The 12,038-nt window shown below is 43.5% G+C and overlaps 1 pseudogene; it reads right to left on the reverse strand.

Annotated features, from left to right (window-relative positions):
- Positions 1 to 1,312: 1,312 nt before the first annotated feature.
- LOC112207595 (small nucleolar RNA U13) lies at positions 1,313 to 1,384 on the reverse strand (annotated as a pseudogene).
- Positions 1,385 to 12,038: the final 10,654 nt, after the last annotated feature.

The following is a 12,038-nucleotide window of genomic DNA, read 5'->3' on the forward strand; positions in this document are numbered from 1 at the left end:
TTGGTAAGTTTAGACCATGGGCTTATCTTTCGGGATCAGAGTCCCTATAGAGTGTCTGTTGCCCTTATTTGTACTCCTTCTTGGGAGAGGGGTGGTGAGAGTCTACAGAGGCAACAGAGACTTATGTCCTGGCCAATTTCTGGTTGGAATGAGGGAGAAGCAGGATGTGCTGCCCACCCTTACAACTCCAGCCTAGAGGCAGATCCCCTCCCACTTCTCACTCCAGGCCCAGAAGAGGGAGAGGGAAGAACCCAGGTGCCGGGACTAGCTTTGCTTGTTTCCTAACGAATTGGCTTGGCTGTTGTCCCAGGGCCTCCTCCTGTGATGATTTCTCCCACCTCCATTTCCACAGGTGTAAAAATGGGCATGAAAGCAGAAAGAATGTTTCCAATAGATTAACATTAAATTCTTATGCTCTTTTCTTCAGTATATATATTTTTTAATGTCAGGTGGGTAATGTGCTGATGTAGTAACCAAGTTTTGAATCAGCAAGTTTCTCCGACCCCTTCGTGAGCAGGAACTGGAGTGCAGCTGCTGGAACTAGCTGGCTACTTCCACGCCAGCAGGGGTGAACTCCACTCACTTGAACCCACTGCACTCAACCTCTCCCAGGAGGGAGCATGCAGGTGAGCAGGTGCTGGAGCCAGGGTGACTGCTTTTGGGCGCCGGCAGGAACGAACTTTATACTGCCCCATGGCAGCCTCTAGGGGTGTGCCCACAACCCCTGAAGCCCCAGAAGGAGTGTTACAGTCAGTGCTCTTTTAGCTTTGCTCTCCACAGACAGCTTAAGTGTTAACAGCTCGGTGGAGCGTCAGTGTGACAGCCTTTCACACCCATACCTGAGTTCTTGTCCAGCATCCCGAAGGAATGAGGTCACACAAACAAATTGGAGATGGTAAATGCAGGGGATTTTATTGCCGATGAAAGCAGCTCTCAGCAGGAAGGGGAGCTGAAAAGGGGATGGAGCAGGAAGGTAATCTTCCCCCAGAGTCTGGCCGCCCTCAGCTAGACGCCTCTCCAAAGCTATACGGTCAAGCTGTCCCTCTGAAGTTAAGCCACTTCTGTCTGATGTTCAGCCGTAGTCTGCGACATCCAGCTGCTTCTCCTCTTCTCTGCCCACAGAGTCTGGGGTTTTTATAGGCACAGGATTAGGGGTGGAACGGGCCATGGGTGGTTTTGGAAAAGGCAACATTTGAGTGGGAAAACAGAGATGTCAGTTCTCACTTTGGGCTGCAGTTCCAGGCTTAAGGGAGGGGCCCTGGCCAGGGACCCACTCTCTTCTGCCCAGAATTTCCCTGCCTCCTGTCCCTATCAGTTTGAGGGAGGCACATTTCATTAATGTGTGTGAAACCTCAATCATCATGCTTATGAGCTACAAAAGGATCTGGTATTTCCATTAGAGAGAGTCTTTTCTAGGAATATCAAAGAAACAACATGTATCCATGTACACATGGGAACTATAATGTATCCATGGTGCATATATGTGTGTGTGTGATTTTGAGAAATGCTATACAAAAAGGAGTAGCGATTTTAAAATTATGGGTTTTTTGTTTTTGTTTTTGTCTTGAGAGAGTCTTGCTCTGTTGCCCAGGCTGGAGTACAGTGGCGTGATCTCGGCTCACTGCAACCCCCACCTCCCAGGTTCATGTGACTCTCCTGGCTCAGCCTCCTGAGTAACTGGGACTAGAGGCATGCACCACACCCAGCTAATTTTTTGTATTTTTAGTAGAGACGGGTTTTGCCATGGTGGCCAGGCTGGTCTTGAACTTCTGGCCTGAAGTGATCCACCCACCTTGGCCTCCCAAAGTGCTGGGATTACAGGTGTGAGCCACCACGCCCAGCCTGAAATTATGATTTAAATATGAAATTATTTGGATGTATTTATTTGGAAAGTGAGGCATTAAAAAGTAATTTCTGTGTTGCCAGGGACTGAAGGGTTATATTGCAACTTAAACTAACAATAAAATGATAATCCATTCTTCTGTGGTAAAACAAATTCTCTTAAAGCTGTAAAAATAACACAAGCTGCTTCAACAAATATAGAACATTGGTCCAATATAATTATTAAATTAGTTCTTATCTGGGCAACAATTACAATTTTAAAATTGAACCAGTGTTTTTTAACAGAGAACTTCTTTGTGGGTGAAAATTTGTTAACCCTCAGCAAATATTGGTTAGGAAAAAAATACAAATATGAAATTTCTAAACCTCATAGATGGACTTATGAAAAATAAGAGTAAATGATGAAGGAACAGAAGGCTTCAGACTAACAGGGTTTTTTGTTTTTTTTTTTTGTACGGTATCCCTATTTTATTATTTATTTATTTATTGAGATGAAGTCTCACTCTGTCACCCAGGCTGGAGTGCAGTGGCACGATTTCGGCTCACTGCAACCTCCGGCTCCCAGGTTCAAACGATTCTTCTGCCTCAGCCTCCCGAGTAGCTGGGAATACAGGCATGCGCCACGACACCCGGCTAATTTTTGTATTTTTAGTAGACATGGGGTTTCGCCATGTTGGCCAGGCTGGTCTTGAACTCCTGACCTCAAGTGGTCCGCCTGCCTCGGCCTTCCAAAGTGCTGAGATTACAGGTATGGGCCACCGGGCCCGTCCTCTATTTTAAATTACCGTAATTTTTGGTTGAATAAATTGTTGTAAGCCATCATAGAATCTAGCTCTTTATAAGCCTGCATTCAAGACAGCAGCAGGTAGTAGAGTTCCCAGGCCTTCTGGCGAGGCTCAGCTCAGAACAATCAATGCCAGGATCAGATTTTGTTCAAATTTTGAAGTGTGATCATTCCTTTTCCTCATTCCCATTTTTCCCCTTTTCTTCTCAGGTGGAGAGAATATTTGCTTCAAGGGTACTACATATTTGTGTCTGGCTCCTGAGAGAGAGAAAGAACTTTTTACGAAATGACCCAGAAATGAAAAATTTTAAATCATTATAAGGAGGTTCATTCAGCCCATCTTTTATGATGTAGCTATATAATCTATTAAAGAGAGAGAATTGTCATGAGGACCTATAACCAGAACTGAATGAACCAAGAACAGTGATCTATCCAAAGGAACTTATAACCAAGATTACTTGGGTCTGAGTCTTCCAGGGAGCTGTCCTCACTACAAACACAACAACAAAGACCACAGTTCATCCAGCAAACACTTTAACTGATATTACTGTTAATGCTGTCTGTGAACTACCTACCTGTAACATTTGAAGAGCCAATGATTTCCTTAATTCTATGTAACAAATCAAGTAACATATTGCTGTTTTGAATAATCTCTACCCACATTCATATCCACATTTATGGATATGTAGACTTCAAAGACAACATAGAATACTGCTTAAGCAAGCAAGTAGAGAGCCATTAGTATATACTTTCCAAATCCCTCCCTGTCTGGCTGCCTTCTACATCTCGTAGAATATTGAACACTGCGCGGGTACAGGGGCTCAGGCCTGTAATCCCAGCACTTTGGGAGGCCAAGGCAGGCAGATCACGAGGTCAAGAGATCGAGACCACCCTGGCCAACATGGTGAAACCCTGTCTCTACTAATACAAAAATTAGCTGGGCGTGGTGGTACGTGCCTGTAGTCCCAGCTACTCCGGAGGCTGGGGCAGGAGAATCGCTTGAACCCAGAAGGCAGAGGTTGCAGTGAGCCGAGATGGCACCCAAAAAAAAAAAGAAAAGAAAAAGAACAAACAACTTTCCGGCCACGTGGGGTGGCTCACGCCTGTAATCACAGCACTTTGGGAGGCCAAGGCAGGTGGATCACGAGGTCAGGAGTTCGAGACCAGTCTGGCCAACACAGTGAAACCTCATCTCTACTAAAAATACAAAAAATTAGCCAGGTGTGGTGGTGTCGCCTGTAATCCCAACTACTCAGGAGGCTGAGGCCGGAGAATCGCATGAACCCAGGAGGCAGAGGTTGCAGTGAGCCGAGTTTGTGCCATTGCACTCCAGCCCGAGTGACAGTGCAAGACTCTGTCTAAAAAAAAACAAAAAAGAATATTTAGTACTGCATTCACACCCTAAGTATGGGCTACTTTCTCAGAGCTAGTTTCTCCATAGAGATAACCATGAAGACCAATCTGCATGTCCATTTGACAAATATCTGTAGACTGACTACTTATGTTTAGTCTCCTGGCCTGGGGCTGAGCATTCAGTTGTGACCAAACAGACCCTGTCCTTGCCTTTGTGGACATTAAGGTTTTGACATCTGGGTTTATTTTTGCAATTCACCATCCAAAATATGGTTCCATTTATAGTCCTTTTATTATGAAGTTGGATCCTCCAGTGAAGCTTGGATGAACCTTGAAATGAAAGGAAAATTGCCTGGAAATAGCAAGGAGTCAGTACCACCAAATGCTATTATTTCATTTTACTTGTACATCAGCTTTATAAGGCTTAAGGAAGGCAAGAATTATTGCACTCACTTTACAGATGAGGATATCTAAAAAGAAAGGTTAGATGACTTGACTCAAGTCACTTGGTGGTAGAAAAAGGACTGTAAGTTTGGTTTCCTATAGACGGGTTACCAGTAAGTAGCATCACTGTTCTTTTCTTTTACTGAACAAAGTCTTCTTTCTACTTTCCCCAAAGGGCCCAACTTCCCATGAAAAGAAAAATCCTAGTAGACACTAAGCATTATCAGGACTAGCGTTCCTTAAGTCCCTTTAGTAAGTCTTATCAAATTGCCACTTCAATAAATCTTTTCCGGAGACTTCCCAAGTTCCGAAAATCTGAACTTAGGGCTGTTTCCTGGAGAGTTGGTAGTAAACTTTTAAGAACAGGCAAAGGGCATATAGATATAATACTTAAAAGATTAACTCAATTTGAAAACATTTGATCACACATATACACATGCATACCTGTTCCCATCCTATCTTTATCTCTCACTGTAGACATTCGGTGTCATCACTAACTTTACGTCACAGATAAGGTAGCTATATAAATGTATGTGGCTGACTGCCACTACTGCTACTTGAGACCGTCACTAGAGCAATTACTACTGTTACTGCTTGAGACCGCCGTTACGACTGAACAAAGAGACGAACGTAGAAATGATAACTTAAAACAAAAGTAACTATTTTAAGGAAAGACTAGCATGAGGAAGAAGAAGAGAGCTCCCTGCTTCTAGTGAGTAAAGACAGTCCCCCAAGCTTCTACAGCTCTTCCTATTTATTGGGTAACAAGAGCAGGGAGGAGGAGGTAATGATTGGTCAGCTGCTTAATTGTTCATATTGTTACTGACAGGCTTCAATTATGCCTAATCATAAGAAACATTTGTGCCTCCAACAAATGTACATTTAAATAAACATTTAAAATGTACCCACATTTTTGCAAGCATATCAAACTGATTTCATTTGTCCATGTTTTCTAACCAGATCTTACCCACATGCATACAAATGCCATATGTAGTTTTTAATCATGGTTCAACTTTTAACAATTTTTTATTTATTTTTTGAGACAGGGTTTTGCTCTGTCACCCAGGCTGGAGTTCAGTGGTGTGATCATGGCTCACTGCAGCCATGAACCTCTGGGCTCAAGCAGTCCTCCCACTTCAGCCTCCTGAGTCGCTTGGCTGTAGGCACATACCATCACACGTGGCTAATTTTCAAAATTTTGTAGAGACGCAGTCTTGCTATGTTGCCCAGGCTGGTCTCTAGCTCCTGGGCTCAAGTGATCTTCCTGCCTCAGCTTCCCACAGCACTGAGAGTACAGGTATTAGCCACTATGCCCAGCCTCAACTTTTATTTTTTAAAAAAGTATGTAAATAATATTACCCTAATTGGCTTATGGTCATTTTATTCACTTTAAAAATTTTGATTGATCTAAAGGAAGGAAAATCAAAGACCATTGCCTCATACTTGAACCCTCAACTGAAGGATTACGTCTTCATAAAAAATTCTTTCCTGGCCAGGCACAGTGGCTCAGGCCTGTAATCCCAGCACTTTGGGAGGCCAAGGCAGATCACCTGAGGTCGGGAGTTCAAGATCAGCCTGACCAATATGGAGAAATCCCATCTTTACTAAAAATACAAAAAATTAGCCGGGCATAGTGGTGCATGCCTGTAATTCCAGCTACTCAGGAGGCTGAGGCAGGAGAATCACTTGAACTCGGGAAGCGGAGGTTGCGGTGAGCGGAAATCGAGCCATTGCACTCCAGCCTGGACAACAAGAGCCAAACTCTGTCTCAAAAAAAAAACAAAACTTTTCTTCATGGGTCATAGAAAGTAGAAGAGAGACATGCACCAGTTTTGCCTTTCAGCATAGGAAGTACTTACAGATGAGAATCCATGTGGAAGAAGAAGAAAAAATTGGGGGGGGGATGGGAAGGAGTCATTTAAAACAAGACTCAGCTTGTTTTTCTTTTTTTAATTTAAAAAGGAAAAATTGATTCGAATGCTCATTCACAACACAGAAAATCCTATAAAAGTGGCAAATATAGTACAGCATATTATTTTCTTTCCTTTTCTTTTCCTTTCTTTTTTTTTTTTTTGATACAGAGTTTCGCTCTTGTAGCCCAGGCTGGAATGCAGTGATGCGGTCTCGGCTCACTGCAATCTCCACCTTCAGGGTTCAAGTGATTCTCCTGCCTCAGCCTCCCGAGTAGCTGGGATTACGGGTGCCCGCCACCACACCTGGCTAATTTTTGTAATTTTAGTAGAGACAGATTTCACCATGTTGGCCAGGCTGGTCTCGAACTCCTGACCTCAGGTGATTTGCCCTCCTTGGCCTCCCAAAGTGCTAGGATTACAGGCATGAGCCAGTGTGCCCAGCCAACATACTTATATTTTAAACATAATGACAGTGATGGATGAGACACTCACTCTGGGATGAAAAGATTGTCTTCAAAATCTGCAAAGTCCTAATGTTGCTAATGCTGGTGCTATGAATGTTGGAAGAAATGGTGTACTGATATCCCAGGACAGTCCAATGACGTTTCTCCCAAATAGTTATTTATGACACTAATATCCAGATACTTTAAAATATTTCTTTAGTAATCAATTATATTAAAATAATCCCACAATAACTAGCTCCCTTCATCTCAACACCAGCTTTTGTTAGTTTTGAGCTTCAATCTTTGAGTCAGAAAGTTTTCCTTACTTTTTTTTTTTTTTTTTTTTTTTTGAGACAGTTTCACTCTGTCACCCAGGCTGGATTGCAGTGGTGTGATCTCAGCTCACTGCAGTCTCTGCCTGCCGGGTTCAGGCAACTCTCCTGCCTCAGCCTCCCAAGTAGCTGGGATTACAGGCACGCACCACCATGCCCAGCTAATTTTTTATATTTTTAGTAGAGAGGAGGTTTTACTCTGTTAGTCAGGCTGGTCTCAAACTCCTGACCTCAAGTGAACCGCCCGCCTCAGCCTCCCAAAGTGCTGGGATTACTGGCTTGAGCCACAACACCCGTTCACTTGCTATTTTTTTTTTTTAAGTATACTACATTCCCGTTTTCTGGGCATTATTATATGTAGTCTAGTCTAGTTTACTTCATGACTGTGAAGACTGTGACTACTGATGGTCCCATTCACTCAATCCAGTTCAAACTATTGAATGTGGGAGGACAAGACAATGGGCCACTTACTGAGTTGCTGACACTGATGTTCATACTAAAAATAAAATGGGATTATTCTAAAATGTTTCAAATAGGTTAGAAAAAGTGTTTTCGTTTGTTGGTTGGTTGAAAAAAGCTCAGTACGGCTCCATTTTTTAGGTGGAATCAAGAAAGTCAAGGTTGAAAAACTCTTAAAACCTATGTGGCCCAGTCATTCATTTTGATGCCTAAAACCCCTATAACATCCCTGCAAAGTGGTTGTCTACCCTTTACTTATCTCTAGTGGCAGGGGAGTGTCTATTCCTCCACATCATAGAAATTAACAAACAAGAACACATTAGTAGGTTTCCATTAAAAAATGATTAAGAAAGGGCCGGGTGTGGTGGCTCATGCCTGTAATCCCAGCACCTTGGGAGGCCGAAGCAGGTAGATCATGAGGTCAGGAGTTTGAGACCAGCCTGATCAACACGGTGAAACCCTCTCTCTGCTAAAAATACAAAATTTAGCCGGGCGTGATGGCGCGTGCCTGTAATCCCAGCTACTCAGGAGGCTGAGGCAGAAGAATCATTTGAACCCAGGAGATGGAGGTTGCAGTGAGCCAAGATTGCACACTGCACTCCAGCCGGGGCAACAGAGCGAGACTCTGTCTCAAAAAAAAAAAAAAAAAAAAAAGGATTAAGAATTGTATGCAACTTTTCAGGACAGTAAGGGGATTTTTTAATTGTCACTCAAAACATGATATCAGAGCTATGTTTTTTACATGGGGAAATGCAGGTGGCATAGCTACCTTATGCAGCAGGCTGAGGTGTAGAGAATTCTAAGCCAATTCTGGTCGGAAGCACTTCAGAGGTGACCGCATAGAATGATGCGGGAAGTCATGGCTGTAGGGTGCTATACCAAAGACACCTAAGGAAAATCACTGTCCTTCTGTCTGGGCTGCTATAACAGAAATACCACAGACCACATAGCTTAAACAACAAATATTTATTTCTCACAGTTCTGGAGGCTGGGAGTCCAAGATCAATGTGCCAGATTCTGTGTCTGGTGAAGGCCCACTTCCTGGTTCATAGACTGCCATCTTCTCTCTGGGTCCTCATGTGGAGAAGAGACGAAGGAGCTCTCTGCAGTCTCTTTTATAAGGGCACTAATCCCATTCATGAGAGCTCAACCCTCATGACTTAATCACCTCCCAAAGGCCCCACTTCTAAATACCATCATTTTAGTATGCATACATTTTGGGGGGGGGCACGCAAATAGTCTACAGCAGTCATTGTATCTTAATTTTCTTCCATAACCTTGACAGTGCTACAGAGATTTTTTGTATCTGTGATTTAGCTTATGCCATCTGGATTGCTGCAAGATTTAAAATCTCACTTTCCTGGTTCATAATTTTGGTCAGAATATTAAGTTGATAATCATTAATGTTTTATAAGATAACCGGGCACAATGACCCATCAGTTCTTTTTCTCTTGAAAGCACATCATGCAGACAGAATGAAGAGAAACCATTTTGAGCTAATGAATTTGATATTTTCTTTTAATCTACATGGTTAGAATGAATTCCAGCTCACATGGACTTTTCCATTTGTGAGAGAAACCTCTAGGTAGCAAGGTTTATTTTAAAATTATTTCACTGGGGCAGAGAGGAATGAAAAGGTGGAGTGCAGGGGATTTTTAAGGCAGCAAAACTATTCTGTATGATTCTACAACAGTAGATACACATTATTAAACACTTGTCAAAACCCCCAGGATGGGCCTGGCGCGGTGGCTCACACCTGTAATCCCAGCACTTTGGGAGGCCAAGGTGAGTGGATCATTTGAGGTCAGGAGTTCAAGACCAGCCTGGCCAACATGGTAAAATCCTGTCTCTACTAAAAATACAAAAATTAGCCAAGTGTGGTGGCACCCTCCTGTAATCCCAGCTACTCAAGAGGCTGAGGCAGGAGAATCGCTTGAACCCAGGATGCGGAGGTTGCAGTGAGCCAAGATCCCGCCATTGCACTCCAGCCTAGGTTACAGCGCCAGACTCCATCTCAAAACAAAACAAGACAAAAACCCCATAGGATATATAATACAAAGAGTTAACCCTAATGTAAACTATGAACTTGATAATGATATGTCAATGCTGCTTAATTGATTGTAACAAATGTACCCCGGAGGTGGTGATGTTGACTCTAGGGAGGCAGTGTGCACAGGGCAGGGTTATAGGAGAACTCTCTGTACTTTCCACTTGACTTTGCTGTGAGACTAAAACTGCTCTAAAAGATAAAGCCTATTTTTAAAAAATGACTACACAAAGCTTCCAGGTATCAACATTTGGTTTCGAATAAGCACACCTTCTGATTTTCAAAAATGTTTTCTCCATTATTAAAAGTCTTAGAGCCTTTTTTTGATAAATAAATAAATTTTATGTATGGTGATTTCAAAAGTACAATGAAGTTATTAGGTAGGAAAACCTCTTTGGTAAGTTATTTTGTATGGTGAAGAATCGCTCTAATGTGGTTGTATGATAAATCCAGGGATCCCTTTGAAAAGCACTACCAGGAGGCTGGGTGCGGTCACTCACGCCTGTAATCCCAGCACTTTGGGAGGCCGATGTGGGCGGATCACGAGGTCAGGAGATCGAGACCATCCTGACTAACACGGTGAAACCCCGTCTCTACTAAAAATACAAAAAAAAAAAAAAAAAAATTGGCCGGGTGTAGCGGCGGGCGCCTGCAGTCCCAGCTACTCGGGAGGCTGAGGCAGGAGAATGGCGTGAACCCGGGAGGCGGAGCTTGCAGTGAGCGGAGATCGCGCCACTATGCTCCAGCCTGGGTGACAGAGCGAGACTCCGTCTAAAAAAATAAAAAATAAAAACCACCACCAGGAACATCAGACTTTAAAACATCATTAAAACAGTATCTGGGCCGGGTGCAGTGGCTCATGCCTGTGATCCCAGCACTTTGGGAGGCTGAGGTAGGTGGATCACGAGGTCAGGAGTTCAAGAGCAGCCTGGCCAACATGGTGAAACCTCATCTCTACTAAAAATACAAAAATTAGCTGAGCGTGGTGGTGGGCACCTGTAATCCCAGTTACTTGGGAGGCTGAGGCAGAGAATTGCTTGAACCTGGGAGGCTTGAACCTGGGTTGCAGTGAGCCGAGATCACGCCAATGCACTCCAGCCTGGGCAACAAAGTGAGACTGTCTCAAACAAACAAACAAACAAACAAAAAAACAGTATCTGAAAATTGGGGAGAAGATACTCCCAAATAATTATAATCTCTGAAATAATTGTACATTTTCTCTCTGTGTTCTGATTGTTTTATAACTTGGTGGCAATGCAGACTGGTGAAGATATTCCTAAGAAATAGCGAGATGATTTCATTGGATAACAGAATAGAAAGCAAATCCCTGGAATCACGGGAAAAAGGAGACACAAGAATGGCCTTTTTCATTCTTGGGGACTAGAACAATTTTCTCACGTAAGTTTACTGTGGTGGCTCATCGTGCTTCTGTGGGTGACTGTGGATGATCACAAACAAGAATTCCACTGGGATTCCAACCTTGAGAAGTATGAGGCAAGAGGCAGTTTTAATGCCTTGCAGATTATATGATAAGCTTGTCTTTTCCAGAAAAAGAGCACAGCATGTTTAAATACAATTCTATATGCAAGGCCATCCTGCTCAAGTAGAAGAAAAAGATCCTTGAAGAATGTGTATCTCTGAGAGATCATCAAAAGTCCCTAAATGGAACAATGGAAATTATATAAAATAAAACCGGCAAGCAGGTGATTCTGTTAAGGCTAAGTGGAATCCAAATCTAAGTCCAGATGTGGGCAAGTGTGAGAGAATAACACACAGGAGGTCGGGATCTTACCTCACTGAGGCTGCACGATAAAAACCAGACTCTCGGCTGGGCATGGTGGCTAATGCCTGTAATCCCAGCACTTTGGGAGGCCGAGGCAGGAGGATCATGAGGTCAAGAGATCAAGAGTATCCTGGCCAACATGGTGAAACCCCATCCCTACTAAAAATACAAACATAAGCTGGGCGTGATGGTGTGTGCCTGTAATCCCAGCTACTCGGGAGGCTGAGGCAGGAGAATCGCTTGAACCCCAGAGGCAGAGGTTGCAGTGAGCTGAGATCATGCCACTGCACTCCAGCCTGGCGACAGAGCGAGACTCCATCTCAAAAAACAACACAACAACAACAAAACCAGACTCTCCTGGCAGGTGGGTGGGGAAGGGGGACAGTAAGGCAATGGCGGCAGAGAAGCAGCAGCAGCATAAGGCACAGACGACGCATCTGACTGTAATCCATGTACATACTCAACCGAACTCATGAAAAAGCAGCTGAATGTAGAGAAACTAAACTTATTGAGGCTCCCAATGACTTGGGGTACAGACCAACAGGAGGGAAGAACTTAGTACCAGCATAGAACCACCCACTGACCACCATGTCCAGCTAGGCTGTGCAGTCAGCCTTTTCCTATTTGCTGTCACCGTC

This window comes from Pan troglodytes, chromosome 1 (assembly GCF_028858775.2).
Source record: "Pan troglodytes isolate AG18354 chromosome 1, NHGRI_mPanTro3-v2.0_pri, whole genome shotgun sequence".
Lineage (NCBI taxonomy): Eukaryota > Metazoa > Chordata > Mammalia > Primates > Hominidae > Pan > Pan troglodytes.